The sequence below is a fragment of the Siphateles boraxobius genome, unplaced genomic scaffold (assembly GCF_051911475.1).
Source record: "Siphateles boraxobius isolate OS27281-9 unplaced genomic scaffold, OSU_SipBor_1 130, whole genome shotgun sequence".
NCBI classification, from domain to species: domain Eukaryota; kingdom Metazoa; phylum Chordata; class Actinopteri; order Cypriniformes; family Leuciscidae; genus Siphateles; species Siphateles boraxobius.
Window position 1 is genome coordinate 51,629,077 of NW_027508734.1, and position 13,893 is coordinate 51,642,969.

Here is a 13,893-nt window from a genome sequence, read left to right on the forward strand (position 1 = left end):
TTTGACCTAGCATTCACATAACACTCTATAGACTTCAATAATTCAATATTAGGCTGCTTAGATTAGGTCAGCCGGAACTGGGAACACTTCCCTTAAATAATGATGTACTCGTTACATCATAAGAAGAATGGCATCTACGCTAATTAAATTTTTTTACAAACCTGCGCACATATATTCAAACGCACATAACTATAGAATCAATTCTTAATGCGCATGTGAACACCATCAGTGTCTATCACAGGTTCACGTTTAAAGTCTGTTTAGAGAGAACGGTGTCGTCTTAGCGGCCCCTAATTTAATAACAAATTATCATTTAGACGGAAGTGAATCAATCAAAACTAACTTTAGCTGGAAAAAACATTTTTCAAGAACCACTATAAAACCAATCTCTGTTACCTTAAATTATATGTTTATCCCTGTAAAGCTGCTTTGAAACAATCTACATTGTTAAAAGCGCTATATAAATGAGGATGACTTGACTTGACATTTCATGTAGGTCTATGCTATTAAATGTTTAAAAATGTATCTTTTGTTTTATAATATTAACATTTATAAACAAGCTGGGTTTGCTGCACCGTCAGCAGCCACACACCAATAAAAGGTCAGTAAAAAAGTTAACAGAACAAAACAGCCTGATCTCTGTCCTGCAAAACCTATTTGAGCAATCATGAAACATTTCTTTGCACGTGTCTCGCTGATTTATTTGGCGAGATAGACCCTGTGTGACAGAAACACAAAGCCCAGCATAACACATGATGGACTGCTTCACAGGCCCTTCATTAATTTCCCACCCTGCGTCTCCGGCCCTCATTTTGCTTTAGGCTTTGTTTTGTTCTTGGAGCCAATAGAAAAGGCGAAGAATAATTGATGCCCCGAGACTCCAGACAAGACAATAGGTCACAACAACAGCCACCGTTAGATCAAGCGGCCTAAGAAAAACTGGCCGAATATAATTCGGTCTTGTCGATCTCCACGGACAGGAAGCGTTTCAGTAGCCCTTCTGAATGCAGCTTCCACCTGCTGCTGCTCAGAAAATATACGCTTCACAGCCAGCAAAACGCGTCCTGAGAAGGCAGGTGTCGCGCTTACATGTGAAACACCCCGTATCCTTCTTTTATGTGAAACTCAAGCTGTTTTATTCAACATCTTTTGCATCGTGGCATTATTTCCATGACCATTAAACACAATTCATCCCTCAGATGTTCATTACTGTAATGAATCCAGATATTTCACTAAGAAATTTAACTGTGAACCCGAATAAGTTGGAAAAAAGAATTTAGGTAATCAGTTCCATCACAATTTTTTAGTTAAGAAATTCAAAGATTAAGCAAACAGAACTCGCATATTTTTATTTTGTGCTTTTATTTTAATTGCTCTTAACTTTAAATATTTGAGTAAGCTAATTCATACATGTAATTTAAAATTATCATGCAATCTCAACCTAAATATTTTTAGTAGTGGAAACTTGGCTAGAGGCGCGGCAGCAGACGTGAGCTGAATTGTAGCATTGCCAGTCAAGACTAACCAATTCATGCCAAATTCGGAAATGATCACTTCAGCACTTTGGGCAGGCAATACTATATAATAATAATAATAATAATAATAATAATAATGAGAAATATATATATATATTGGGTTGTTTATATAGGGTCCATCATCTCGCCAAATAAATGAGCAAGACACGTGCAAAGAAATGTTTCATGTTTGCTCATAAATAGGTTTTGCAGGACAGAGATCAGACTGTTTTGTTCTTTTTTTTTTAAAGGCAGCGGGCCAAATCAGTTACCAGGCCACCGGAAATTCCTCTGGTGCTCCCGCTGGCCAGTCCAGGCCTGTTTCTTATATTGTTGCTGTGGTCTGTTTTAGTCTGTTAATAAAAGTAAACACAAACACATTTGAAAGTACCACAAATTTATTTTGTTCAATTTCTCATTCATACAAACATACACATGTACACACAATCTAATATTCATATTATGTTGCAGGTCAATGTGTATAAAACATCCAGACAGATGAACACACAATCTAATATTCATATTATGTTGCAGGTCAATGTGTATAAAACATCCAGACAGATGAATGTTTGTTCTTGATATTTTGAGTGATTCCTCACAATTTTTGGTTTATTAAATGCATTTAAATCTGTTTACAGAAAAGCAGGTGAGTAAAATGGAAAATGTTTGTTTCAGTACTGGACGATACTGAGTCCAGCGGTCGCTACCGTTCCAGTCCTGACAGAAACAAAATGAATGAGAAAACATCAATACTAGCACTGCTGCAGCATCTATCATAGAAACATTAAATACAACAAAACACACTTGACTTCCATGCATTACAGAGCAAAAACAGTAGACTTAAAGGTGCTATATGTAACTTTTTACTAAAGCATAAAAATACCATAATATGTTTGCAGATATTTAGGAAATATGCTGAGTTGACACTAGGCCTGCAGCTATTGATTCTTTTTGTAATCGATTAATCTAGCACTTAATCGATCGATTAATCAGATATTTTTTTGTGTCTGCTTTATTAACAGAATAGTTATATTAAACTTGTGTCTATTTCAGTTAAAGCTGTTATAAGTTATATACAGGGTTCGTACAGACTCTGTCAAATGAAATTCCAGGACTTTCAAGGACTTTTCAACCACTACTTTTTTGGAGTTCAAGGACTTCAATCGGCACTTATCAAACAATATCTTTATTATTATTTTTATTTATTTCATTTTATTTTTTTACTCAAATTAAACATATGGTATCTGATGTTTCACTTCATAGAGGTCAAACCATTGACAGCGCTCTCAGGCATGGGAAATCCCCTTAACCTGCTAAAATGCATTGTACTGCATGAGCTTCTGTCACTGTACATTCTAATGCTCTATCATATTTTATCTTTCATTGAATAGCACAGCACATACTTAGCAAAGGATTGGGTCAGTGGTACAAATGTTTAGACACCAGTGAAATATCAATTATTTAATCCAATTTTAATACTACAACAAAAACTGCCAGCCTAATTAATGTGAATTTAAAACATTATTAAAGGTAAGCAGTCAGCAACAAAATAAGAACGAATAATCAACTTACAAATAAATACAATAGAACAAAGATAGGCTACAAATTAAATAAACAGTGTTTTTAGAGTTTTTCAGGTAGATCTAGTACAGAAATTTGAATAAAGCAATAAAATGTGAAAAAATTGCATATTCATTACTGGATAAATTAAATATAGATGCATCTTTTTGTAAAGCTGAAAAGGGCAGCCTATTTAGACAAGAGCAGTGAGTAATTTATTTGTCCATTGTTTGATTAACATTAAAACAGCAGTGGGTTTGTTAAACTGCCCCTTTAAGACCGAACGCACGGACCCCATTTGAACATGGCTACTTTACTTGAGATATAACTGACTTTGTTTACTAGGATACTCGCCAAGATGGCCGTTTTTACATAATTTTGTGTGAATTCGTCCGTACAAGCGCAAGACGTGAAAGACAATTTAATTCAGTATTCGCGCGCGGAGACGCTGGTTTGCGAGGGCGCGCGCTGATGTTTGCGTTCATGGAACTTCTTGACTGCAAACGTCCAGTAATAATGTAGGTAATCACTCGTTATACACAAATCAGATAACAGTTCATGTTTTACTTTACTTACATATACGAGTTAGTTTTCATCCAAATAATACGTGCTGAGTGAACGATCAGCAATCAAGAGCATTCAACATTCAACAGAACTGCGCTCTCTCGTCAGTTAACGTTAATAATAAGCTACATGCCTCGTTTTATTTTCTTTGCCATTGACATCCGACTGAACTACAAACCTTCCACTGATGTCTGTTTAAAGGGATGTGCTCGACCAGCTCGCGCGTCTGTGCCGCTGCGCGCTCAATCCACTGCGCGGTTTCCTCTGAGCAGCTTGCGCTCCACAGCTATGTGTTACTATACACACGCTGCCTGGTAGGCCTATCGGTTGTTGGATTCGGAGTATTTTTACATGAGCTCGGTATCGGTGCATCCCTATTTTTAATAATTCAAGCACTTTTCAAGTACCTCTTCAAAAATATGTCTGTTTTCAAGGGTTTTCCAGGACTTAAATTTCAAAAAGTCAAATTCAAGTACTTCAAGCACTTAAAGCAGCTTGTACGAACCCTGTATATACTATAAGTTATATAGTATGCAAGTTATAAAGCTATCTCATATGTGAATTTTCCTTTAAGATGTTAAAATATAACCACTCTAAGCATATTTGTGTATTCTGGTAGTTTAACGCTGAAGAAGAGCTGTAACATGACTTGTTTAACACGCAGTAAAAGCTGACGCACTTTTTGTTCCTTGCGTTTTAACTGAAAAATGAGTACTCCGAATCTTTATTAAAAACCAACAGGCTGGGGACTTTAATTTTTTGTTGTTGTCTGTATTTGGCAGACGTGAAATACAAACAAGGTCTCGCAAAGTCTGCAATACAATATTTGTTCCTCCATCACGTCCCGGTGTGTACAGTGAATGCATGCTAAAATTATTGTTGCGTGGCTACATTAAAGTTTAAGCATACTGTATGTGATGCATTGCTGCAATTGGTCTGACTGGCGTGTGTGTGTGTTAGGGCTGGGCGATAAATCGATTTTATCGATTAACTCGAATGTGTAGTTTACGCCGATTTTTTTGAATGAAAATCGGTTTTCTCTTTAACAACCGCCGACGCTCCCCTCTGGGTTCCCGTAGTTCCGACCGGGCTCAGTGCTTGCCATGATAGAGATACACAAACAACATGGCAAATGAACAAGACCGCAGCAGCAGAGGCACACCCGCCGAAAACATTTACAAGCTGAATCTGCAGGGCCGCCAACTCTCACGAGTTCACTGCGAGAGACGCAATTCTGTCACTTTTTACACGCTCTCACGCCACACATCCCTTTTCTCATGCAGAGAAAAATCGCGAAGCAAAGAGGACACTGACACCGACAGACAAGACAGAGCAGGTTACTATTGATATGAAACAGATTCTCAGCTCTCAGATTCTGTCAATTTTATTACGAAATTCAAACAATAAACACCGTTTTGGCGCTTGTAAATGTGACGTGAAAGAACGCTGACAGATCTCAGTTCAAGCGGCACGTGAACGGATCATCTGTTACTCTTTACTACCAACTTACCGAGATGTAATAAAATCGATCGATCAGTGTTTTTCAACCGCGGAAAGATGTCCATAAAACAGCTGGAGAACAACATTTGCCACGTAACGCTACATTTACCTCAGGAATCCCTTTTAATGACCCATAGCACGCATGTGGACTTAAAATAATTGCTATAGAGGAGTATTTAGCTAAATATGATAACTATATTACACATTCATTGTATTTTTACCTATATCATTAAAATAGTATAACGTTGTTATTATAAAAAACGCATTATATTTAATTTGAGTTAGTTTTAACCTTTAATAATACCAGCTGACAGGGCTCTCTGTTTACAGCATTAGGTGAATTTTTTTTTTAGAACAATTAACAACACATTAACATATCTACCATACCTAATATTTTATCCAAACGAATTTATATTGAATCAAGATCAGAATCAATTCACAAGAATTGAATTGAAATTGTGAAATTTGTAAGCAATAATAAAAACACTAGCATACCAGTCATTGTGCCATGTAAACATTGTTTACATGGTTAATTAACTTAATAAAATTGTTTAGTTACCAAATAATTTGACAATCACAACACACTTATTGTGATGCAAGTTTTTTGTTTTTTTACACATCCCCAATTCCAATCCACCCATTTTATTTTGTTACATTTTCAATGTTTTCAAAGACAGGGCCTGTCCTCTTGTCTTTTGGGCTTCTTGTTTCTGATTGTAATTAAATCCAGATCAAATCCCATAAGGGAATATTAAAACAAAATAAAGTTAAAACTTGTTTTGAACAATTTCTTTGTCATCTGCAGATTGATTTTAAGTAGGGAGAGAAAAAAAATCGATTTAAATCGTAAATCGGATTTTTTGTGAAAAAATCGGGGATTTTTTTTAGGCCATATCGCCCAGCCCTAGTGTGTGTGTGTGTGTGTGAGAGGTTCTTTTTTTAGGCTATACTCTTGCAATTGAACGTGATAATTACGTTTACTACTTAATGTCATCAAAGCTAAAAATCATATCTAGTCAAACCGCATCACGACATCGCTACAAATACAGTATGGGATTAAAATCAGCGAACATCAATATTTTTAGACTACGTTACCTTGTTTCAGCGAGTCAAGTGTATTAAGTGTGTAATGATCCCACACTTTAGACAATTTATGCCGTTTATTTACATATTTATTCTCCGCCATCGCCCCAACTATTTATTTTGTCACAGAGCAAACATCTCACTATCCGCTAGCTGCCTGTCCTCTGAACACACTGTAAAAAAAACCGCGGTCTCTAAAAACACCCCGCACCCCGAAACATAACGAACTGTTCCAGCCAATGACCGACAAAAAGGATTTGTAGCTTGGGTTTGGGGGGTTAGTGTGCGGATGAGGAGGAGGGAGGGTCTAGCTAGCCCGTTTTGTTTGACAATACTTCAAACATCAACAAGAAGTGGCGTCACCCAACATCGCTTAGAGCACCTTTATTGGTAACTAATTGCTTGTCTTTTCATTGTGAGAGTTTATTGAGGCGGTTTGTGCAAAGGGAGCTCCTACATGACCTAACCCCCCTGCAGCTGACCAAAATAGAGGTATCCGATGACAAGAATGTGGTTTCCCCTAGGAGTGTAGACATAGGCCTGGGTGCTGAATCTGCCATCAAGGTAATTTTGATATAGGTTATTTTGTTTTCAGAGATGCATGTATATTGTGCTGTCTTTCCACTTAACCAGCAAGCAGCCTGTGTTATAAATTTAAAATTGTGTAATTTAGTACTATTATTTGCTATTAATAATAATAATAATAATAATAATTATAATAAATTAGATTAAAAAAAACTTCCCTTCTGCAGCATTTGCAGTGAACGTTCCTTAATGTGCATTATTTAGGTCAGGCAGATTGCTTGTTTGGATCCCACAAAGATGAACAGAGATCCTGAGTGGTGCATCACACAGATGAAGAGTATAGTGCAAACATTCCTCCAGGGCAAGCAGTTGGCAGGTGGCATCTCAGCTGGTAAGAAAATATTGTATAGGGACAGTAGAAGTGGATATATTATTCAGATAGATTAAGGACATGTGTTAGCGGTCTCAATGTGCAAGGTGGTTTTGTGCATTCTCTTAACAGTGTGAAAGGTTTTATCCCAATAATTTATTTGAACAAGTTCTAAAAAAATCTACTATGCACTTCTAGCTCTCTAAGTAGATGCTGTGATGGTTGTATTTTGTCAAATGGATGAATAAGAATCATTGGAATGAATTAAATTGCCATGACTAATTACTGACTTCATTTTACTGTCAATGTTGTAGGTGATGTCCAACAGATCACATAATTTATTTCTGTTGAGGGAAGATATGAGCATTGCAACTCCTTTCAAGAACTGAAGCAACCTGTTACGGTTCTGCCAGAGCCTTCTACTGCTTTCCCATGGACAAACCACCGTGGAGAGAGACTTCTCTGTAAACAAGGAGGTGGAAACATGTAACCTCCTAGATGAGTCTCTGGAGGCACTGAGATTAATTTGTGACAAGGTCAAGGGCTGTGGTGGTATTCTTAAGGTGCCTCTGAACAAGGAGCTCATGGCCTATGCAAGGTCCCAGTACAGGCTATACCTTGAGCGAGAACAGAGGAAGAAGGAGAGTGCTACACAGGTACTAAAGAGGAAGGCGGCTGAGGATGAGCTTGAGGAAGTGAGAAAGTGACGCAGTGTCCTCAGTGATGTCCTTGCCAGCCTTGAAAAGGATGTCGACAAGTTGGCCGAGCAGGCAGAGGGGAAGGCTGGGTCATTAATGGCCCAGTTGATTACTAAATCTAACACCCTCAAGAGGAGGCAGAAAGAAAAGAAAGAGGAACTGGTGCAAGTTGATAAACTTGTGGAAGAAAAGCCATTCAATTGAAGCACTTACCATGACATCACAGGTTCACTTAAATTCAAACGGTTATAATGGGATCAGTGAGGTTCAAACAGTGAATACTTGTTTGCATGTATGCATGTCTGTTTTCTTGTATTTCACTTGCCTCATGGAATATTTTCCATGTGTCCTCATTTGTGCATAAGGTGTCTATTAGGGATGGGCATGATTAATCGACGATCGATTATTGATCATTAAGAATTTCGTCGATCACGTTAATTTCTTATCGATTATCATTAAACTAATGCTGCTGCGTTGCGTAGTGTGAGTGGAAAGTGAACGTGTTCCCCGGGCTGGTTGGTCAAGTTAGCGCGGAGGTACCTGGCAATCCCGGCAACGTCAGTCCCCTCAGAGCGGGTGTTTTCAGCGGCTGGACTGAAGCCTTGTTTACACTCGACGCGTCCGCACGAGCGCGAAGGTGAGCGCGGCAAAAATGACGTCATTGCGGTATTCGGTGTTTCACAGGCGAGCGCCTCGTCTGTTTGGGGAGGTGCGCGCGCAGTCTGCGGAGACTCGCGCTGCAGAGCCAGGCGAAAGTGTAAACGAGGCTTGACGGTCAGGTTGCGGTCGGGTCTGACCTCAGATCATGTCATCAACATGCTTATCTTTCTCAACAAAAATCAGTAGACTGGTGTAGAAGTTGTATGTGAGTTACTAGTTATTTTTTATGAGGCTTTGTTAAGTAGCCTAGCCGAATTGATTGTTACAGTAGGTAGGCTAATCTCTCTCACCCTCTTTCTCGACTCCGTTCTTGGATAGTTCTGAGTTACATTTTGACAAAACCTGTCAGATCTAAGTATTATTATGTTTTTGGTTAAGTTATTGTTTAACATGATTTTTTTATTATTTATTATTTTGGAACAAACGAGGGTCTCTGTTTAAGAACACCAACTCGCAGCTGCAGGTTCCGTTGCTTTCGAGCACCGCAGCGCATATATCTTCAAGTTTAGCCTAACCGAACGTCCAGTTTTACTGCCACAAGTTGATCATCTTGTAATAAAGATCTAATCGAGGAAAAACGCGCTTTATTTTTGTATTTTCATTGCATTTTTAATTTATAAAAAGTATATAATATAAAAATAAATAATGAATTTGAATATAAAAATATTAATGATTAATCGATAGTCGATCGTTAATTCTCCCGACGATCGACTAAGAAAATTTAATCGAATGCCCATCCCTAGTGTCTATACATACAGAAGGTGGTTCACTTCGTTTTAAGTGGTTATAATGGCATCAGTGAATGCTTGTTTGTTTGAACTGCTTTAATTTGACATTTTATTTCATCTATTAATTTTATTCTAAAGGTGGAATAAATGCAAGATGTTTCCAGAGTCAGTGAATCTCAATCTATTCTGTTGACTTTCCCTATCTGCATTGTTTTATTGGCCAAGAGGGTGTAGTTTTTTAAATCTCAAACTGTTTAATGGTTAGAAACATGTTGCCGTATAAACCTGCAACTCAATGGCGTGCTGATTTAAAAAAAAATATTGAGAAGGTATTAAAAGGTATTGAATTTACCTCCAGGATTTCTGTATACCCTGTTAAAGTATTTAACTTTGTGTCTTTATCTGTTTATGCATGCACAACATGCACCTGAGGAAAACCGTTGGTATGGATAATTCAAACGTAGATGCGATGGAGAGCGAAAGGAGCCGAATCAGTCGGTGCTGAAGACCGGAACGCATCATTCCCAAGAGAAGAATCAAAGTCACAAGTTTCAAGATGGTCATGAAGTGTATTGAGAACAGAAATTATACTTGCTACAACCATATAAAACATTTAATTGGACCAACAACACGGTTTGGTAAACAAATGTTTTCCATTGGCTCAACATATTATTTCTGATTGAGCCAATGTTAACAGACTATTGCCACAATTGATCAAATTCAATTAAATTAAGAATTAATTAAAATAAATTAAATTAGGCTGTAGGTCTGCAGCAACAGAGAAAGTCAGGAGACGAGAGGTGCGCAAGTAGATCGAGTTTATTGTAAAATATGCACATATATTCAAAATTTAAGTATTTTGAGATCGCAGGGAGGCCGACTCGATTATGTCATTTGCAGTGCTTCATGGGAGTGTATAAGTTAACCAGATATTTTACCGCGTTTTGCTTGTTTTGACTCTCTGATTGGTGGAATTTACTGTACAGCATCACCACAAATTTTGCTGTTAAACACTAGGCCTATTTTAAAATGGTTTAAATAATGCGGGCTGATGGCTTCAACAGAAGCAAATACTATTGATTAAAAACCTTGTAGCTCACAGTAAGGCTGTCTTTAAAAGTTTATGTTATAGTTAAAAATAATTTTCCCTACGGGGATACTGCATGGAGTTTTTACTTCTGGAACCTGATGCACTCTAAACAATAGTCATAAAGCCCTTCATTTGACATTTACACTGTTTTTTTAATATTCTCTCCTGATAGTAAAATAAGCCACTTTAACTCTTTATAAAGGCTCTGTAATACAAAGAAAAAAATACAATGATACCGCCAGAATCTTAAATACCGTGATACAATTTTTTGGACACTTGTGCTGATGGACTTAATATTAACCTAACCTTTAGCGTTAATTCTTAGGGTAGATAGGCCTACACAAAACAAGCAATATATAACAACTTACATTTGCACCAAACAAAAGGCAGCACATGCAAACTTACAGTCATGATGAAGGTGTAAAATGGTCCCAAACATAACTCCGGCACGCTCGCTTTAAATGTTTTGCCGTTGAGCAGCACGCACACGCATGAACCTGCTTAATCGACAATCGGTAAGTTTTATCGATTAAATGTATTATCGACAATTAATCGATCAATCGTTAACATCCCTACTCATGACATTAAAATAGAAGGGCATTCTAAGTCAATCTACTGGAGTATTTCCTCTCTCAATCAGTAGAAAATGTGGTTAACACCCAGTCATGCTTGAAAAAAAATAATACTGTCATATACGGTGAAAACGGTATAATTTTGAAAAATACTGTGATATGGATTTTTGGTCATACCGCCCAGCACTATTATTTTCCTTACACAAACGCATGGCTTAGCTGCAGAAGGCATTTATTTACCCCTCGGAGCAGTGTGGAGCACGGATGGACAGACGCACTTTTATGGACTTCAAAATGGCCATTCACTGCCATTATAAAGCTTGGAAGAGCCAGGACATTTTTTTATATAACTCCGATTGTATTCGTCTGAAGGAAGAATGTCATATACACTTAGGATGGCTTCGGGGTGAGTAAATCATGGGCTAATTTGCATCTTGTGGCGAGATATTCCTTTAAGTGAATGTAAACCTGCAGCACCATAAAATACTATTAATTACAGCCGCAAAAGAACTGAAATGACAGTTCATCTCCAACATCAACCCTAATTTTAAATTTCAAGTGATCCTGAAGACCTTTATTGGTTGCTTCAGATGTGTTTGATTTGGGTTGGAGATGAACTGTGCAGGACAGTCGATAGGCAGGAGCAGGATTGGGCATCCCTGATGTAAACAGTTGGTAGAAAAGCGGATCTGTGTCAATAGGACCGGTGCATTAAAGTGACAGCAGCCTAATACACTGTTCCCGCTACTGTCTGCATCTATAATGTTTATCAAACAACAAAAGAAAAAGAGAAAAATCACTTGCTTTTCTTTTGATTTAATAATTTTAGCTGATGCTCTGAATGCTGCTGTTAAATAGACATATGGTACCAGAAAAACTAAAAGCAATGTTGATTTCATTTATTTGAATTTGTGTATTATCATATTGTATTATACATTTATTGTATTTGTCATATTGTTTGTTAGCATCTTTGATCTTATCATTAATAGCAAAGATAAAATAAGATAACTATCATGACATATATGACCATATTTCCCACCCTTAGCTCATGCCCTCAAATATAAGTCAAAGTGAAATATTTTGTAAGAGGATAATTGAGGTCAATAATAACAGTTTAATTTGGCTTTATCCTTTTAGCTAAGTTGCTTATGTAGCAAAGATCTAGGCATACCTGTAGGCCCGGCTGTATCATAAACTAGTAGTTGCTCAACATTGGTCTGTGTAGTTGCCCTGGAATGTGATTATTTTTTATTTTTTTTTGAAAGAAATGCTTAGACACATGCTGAATAAGTGAGAAATGTAATTTATTTATTTACTTTTATTAGTAAATAAAATAATGAATTATAAATTCCATGTGGGTCATATTTTTCAACTAACGTTACTTTTCCTGTTTTGTTTTTTGTCGTGGTATCGGTTCAGTATTAGTATTGTATTGAGATATGTTAGGTATCTAAGTCATAATTGATATCGTGACAACACTAGCCTGAACTAACTTTAGTATAAAATTATTCACTGCAGCATAAGATTACCACTCACCAACCGTACTGACCATTTTAGCTGTGTTTCAGGCTCTCCTGGTGAACTGGACCAGAAGTGAACAGGTTTACCACTGTAAAACAGAGAAATACAGTATAAAACCACATCTACAAATAATCACACAACCATATATAATATCAACCATACAAAATTATCACACACAACTTAATGTATTTCAGCTTTATTCAAATGCAACATTACAGTTTATAAATATTGATGAAAACGAAATAAATGATATACTGTTACTATAGTTTAACGCTTGAAATATAGGCTAATTGTCATGAAAACAATGTCTTTTGATTTGGGCATGATTATGGGCTGGACATTAACTTTTAAATGGATTTAAACTTTATACATAAGTAAAATATATTATAAAGCTGTATATTATTTTAGCATACATCAATAATAACACCATAATGCTGGTAAGTGTTGTGTTATGATCACGTGACTGTTAACTTTAAGTTTGTAGAAAAAAAAGTTGCGATATGAATCTCATCACTCACCACTCAGGGAATGACGTAGTACATGATTAAGAAAAAAATGACATCAAACACTAGAAACATCCAGAAATCAAACCAATAGGAATGTTTCGGCAGAGACGATAGAACGCCATGTGTGTCCTCCATTATCGTACACACGTCCCGCTTCCGGCTTCATTCATCGTGAGACACACATTTCCTTCTGGCGCCTTTCACAATAAAAGTCCGCGAAAACCCTCACAATTGCAAGGGAGAGATATTAAGTGCTGCTTCTTTTATTACAAATTATGAAGCAGAATATTATGGAATTCGTGTAAGAGACATAAATGTTCATTTAAGCGTTAACATTCACAGAAATGCCATTTAAGTCAAGTCAATTTTTCCCTCACAATACACATGATGTTAATGTTTAAAATATCTTTATCTTCATGCCTTAAACAGAGGTGGGAGTAAGTCACAAGTAAGTCTCAAGCAAGTCTAAGTCGCCGTAGCCTACACACAGCCAATTCAAGTCAAGTCAAGTGAAGTCAATGGTTCACTTCACAAGTCGAGTCCTGCTAATTAAGGGTCAAGTCAAGTCGAAGTCAAGTTACAATACGCTTATTTCACGCAGCCGTTATTTTGAAATCAAAAGCGAGGCTCCGGTGGGAAGAACCCCGGAAGTAAAGATAAACAACAATGCCTTGGACTACCAACCTGAAGTTGCTGCCTCGATTTACACTGTTGGATGTTAATATCCAATATAGGATATGTAGATATAGTTAATCGTTCCTGCTTATTTTTTTACTTTCTGAAAAAAAAAATATGTAAATGAATTTCACTATATATAGTATGAAAGAAATTTATGTATATGTTTGGTATAACTAATTTCTACATTAAACACAAAAATACGCCATCGCATTCACGAGTCTCCTATGATTAAAGGCGACACTTCCGGTTTTCTTCCCACCTGAGCCTCGCTTTCGATTTCAAAATAACGCTGCGTGAAATAAGTGTATACCGAACAGAAAAAAA

General features: G+C 37.0%; 1 long non-coding RNA gene across 1 annotated transcript; it reads right to left on the reverse strand.

Annotated features, from left to right (window-relative positions):
- Window positions 1-2,008: 2,008 nt before the first annotated feature.
- On the reverse strand, window positions 2,009-13,059 carry LOC143737800 (uncharacterized). Its single transcript, XR_013203726.1, has 3 exons — window positions 12,904-13,059; window positions 12,414-12,473; window positions 2,009-2,231 (listed from the first exon to the last, which is right to left on the reverse strand). It is a non-coding gene; the product is annotated as an uncharacterized LOC143737800 (long non-coding RNA).
- Between the last annotated feature and the right edge of the window lie 834 nt (window positions 13,060-13,893).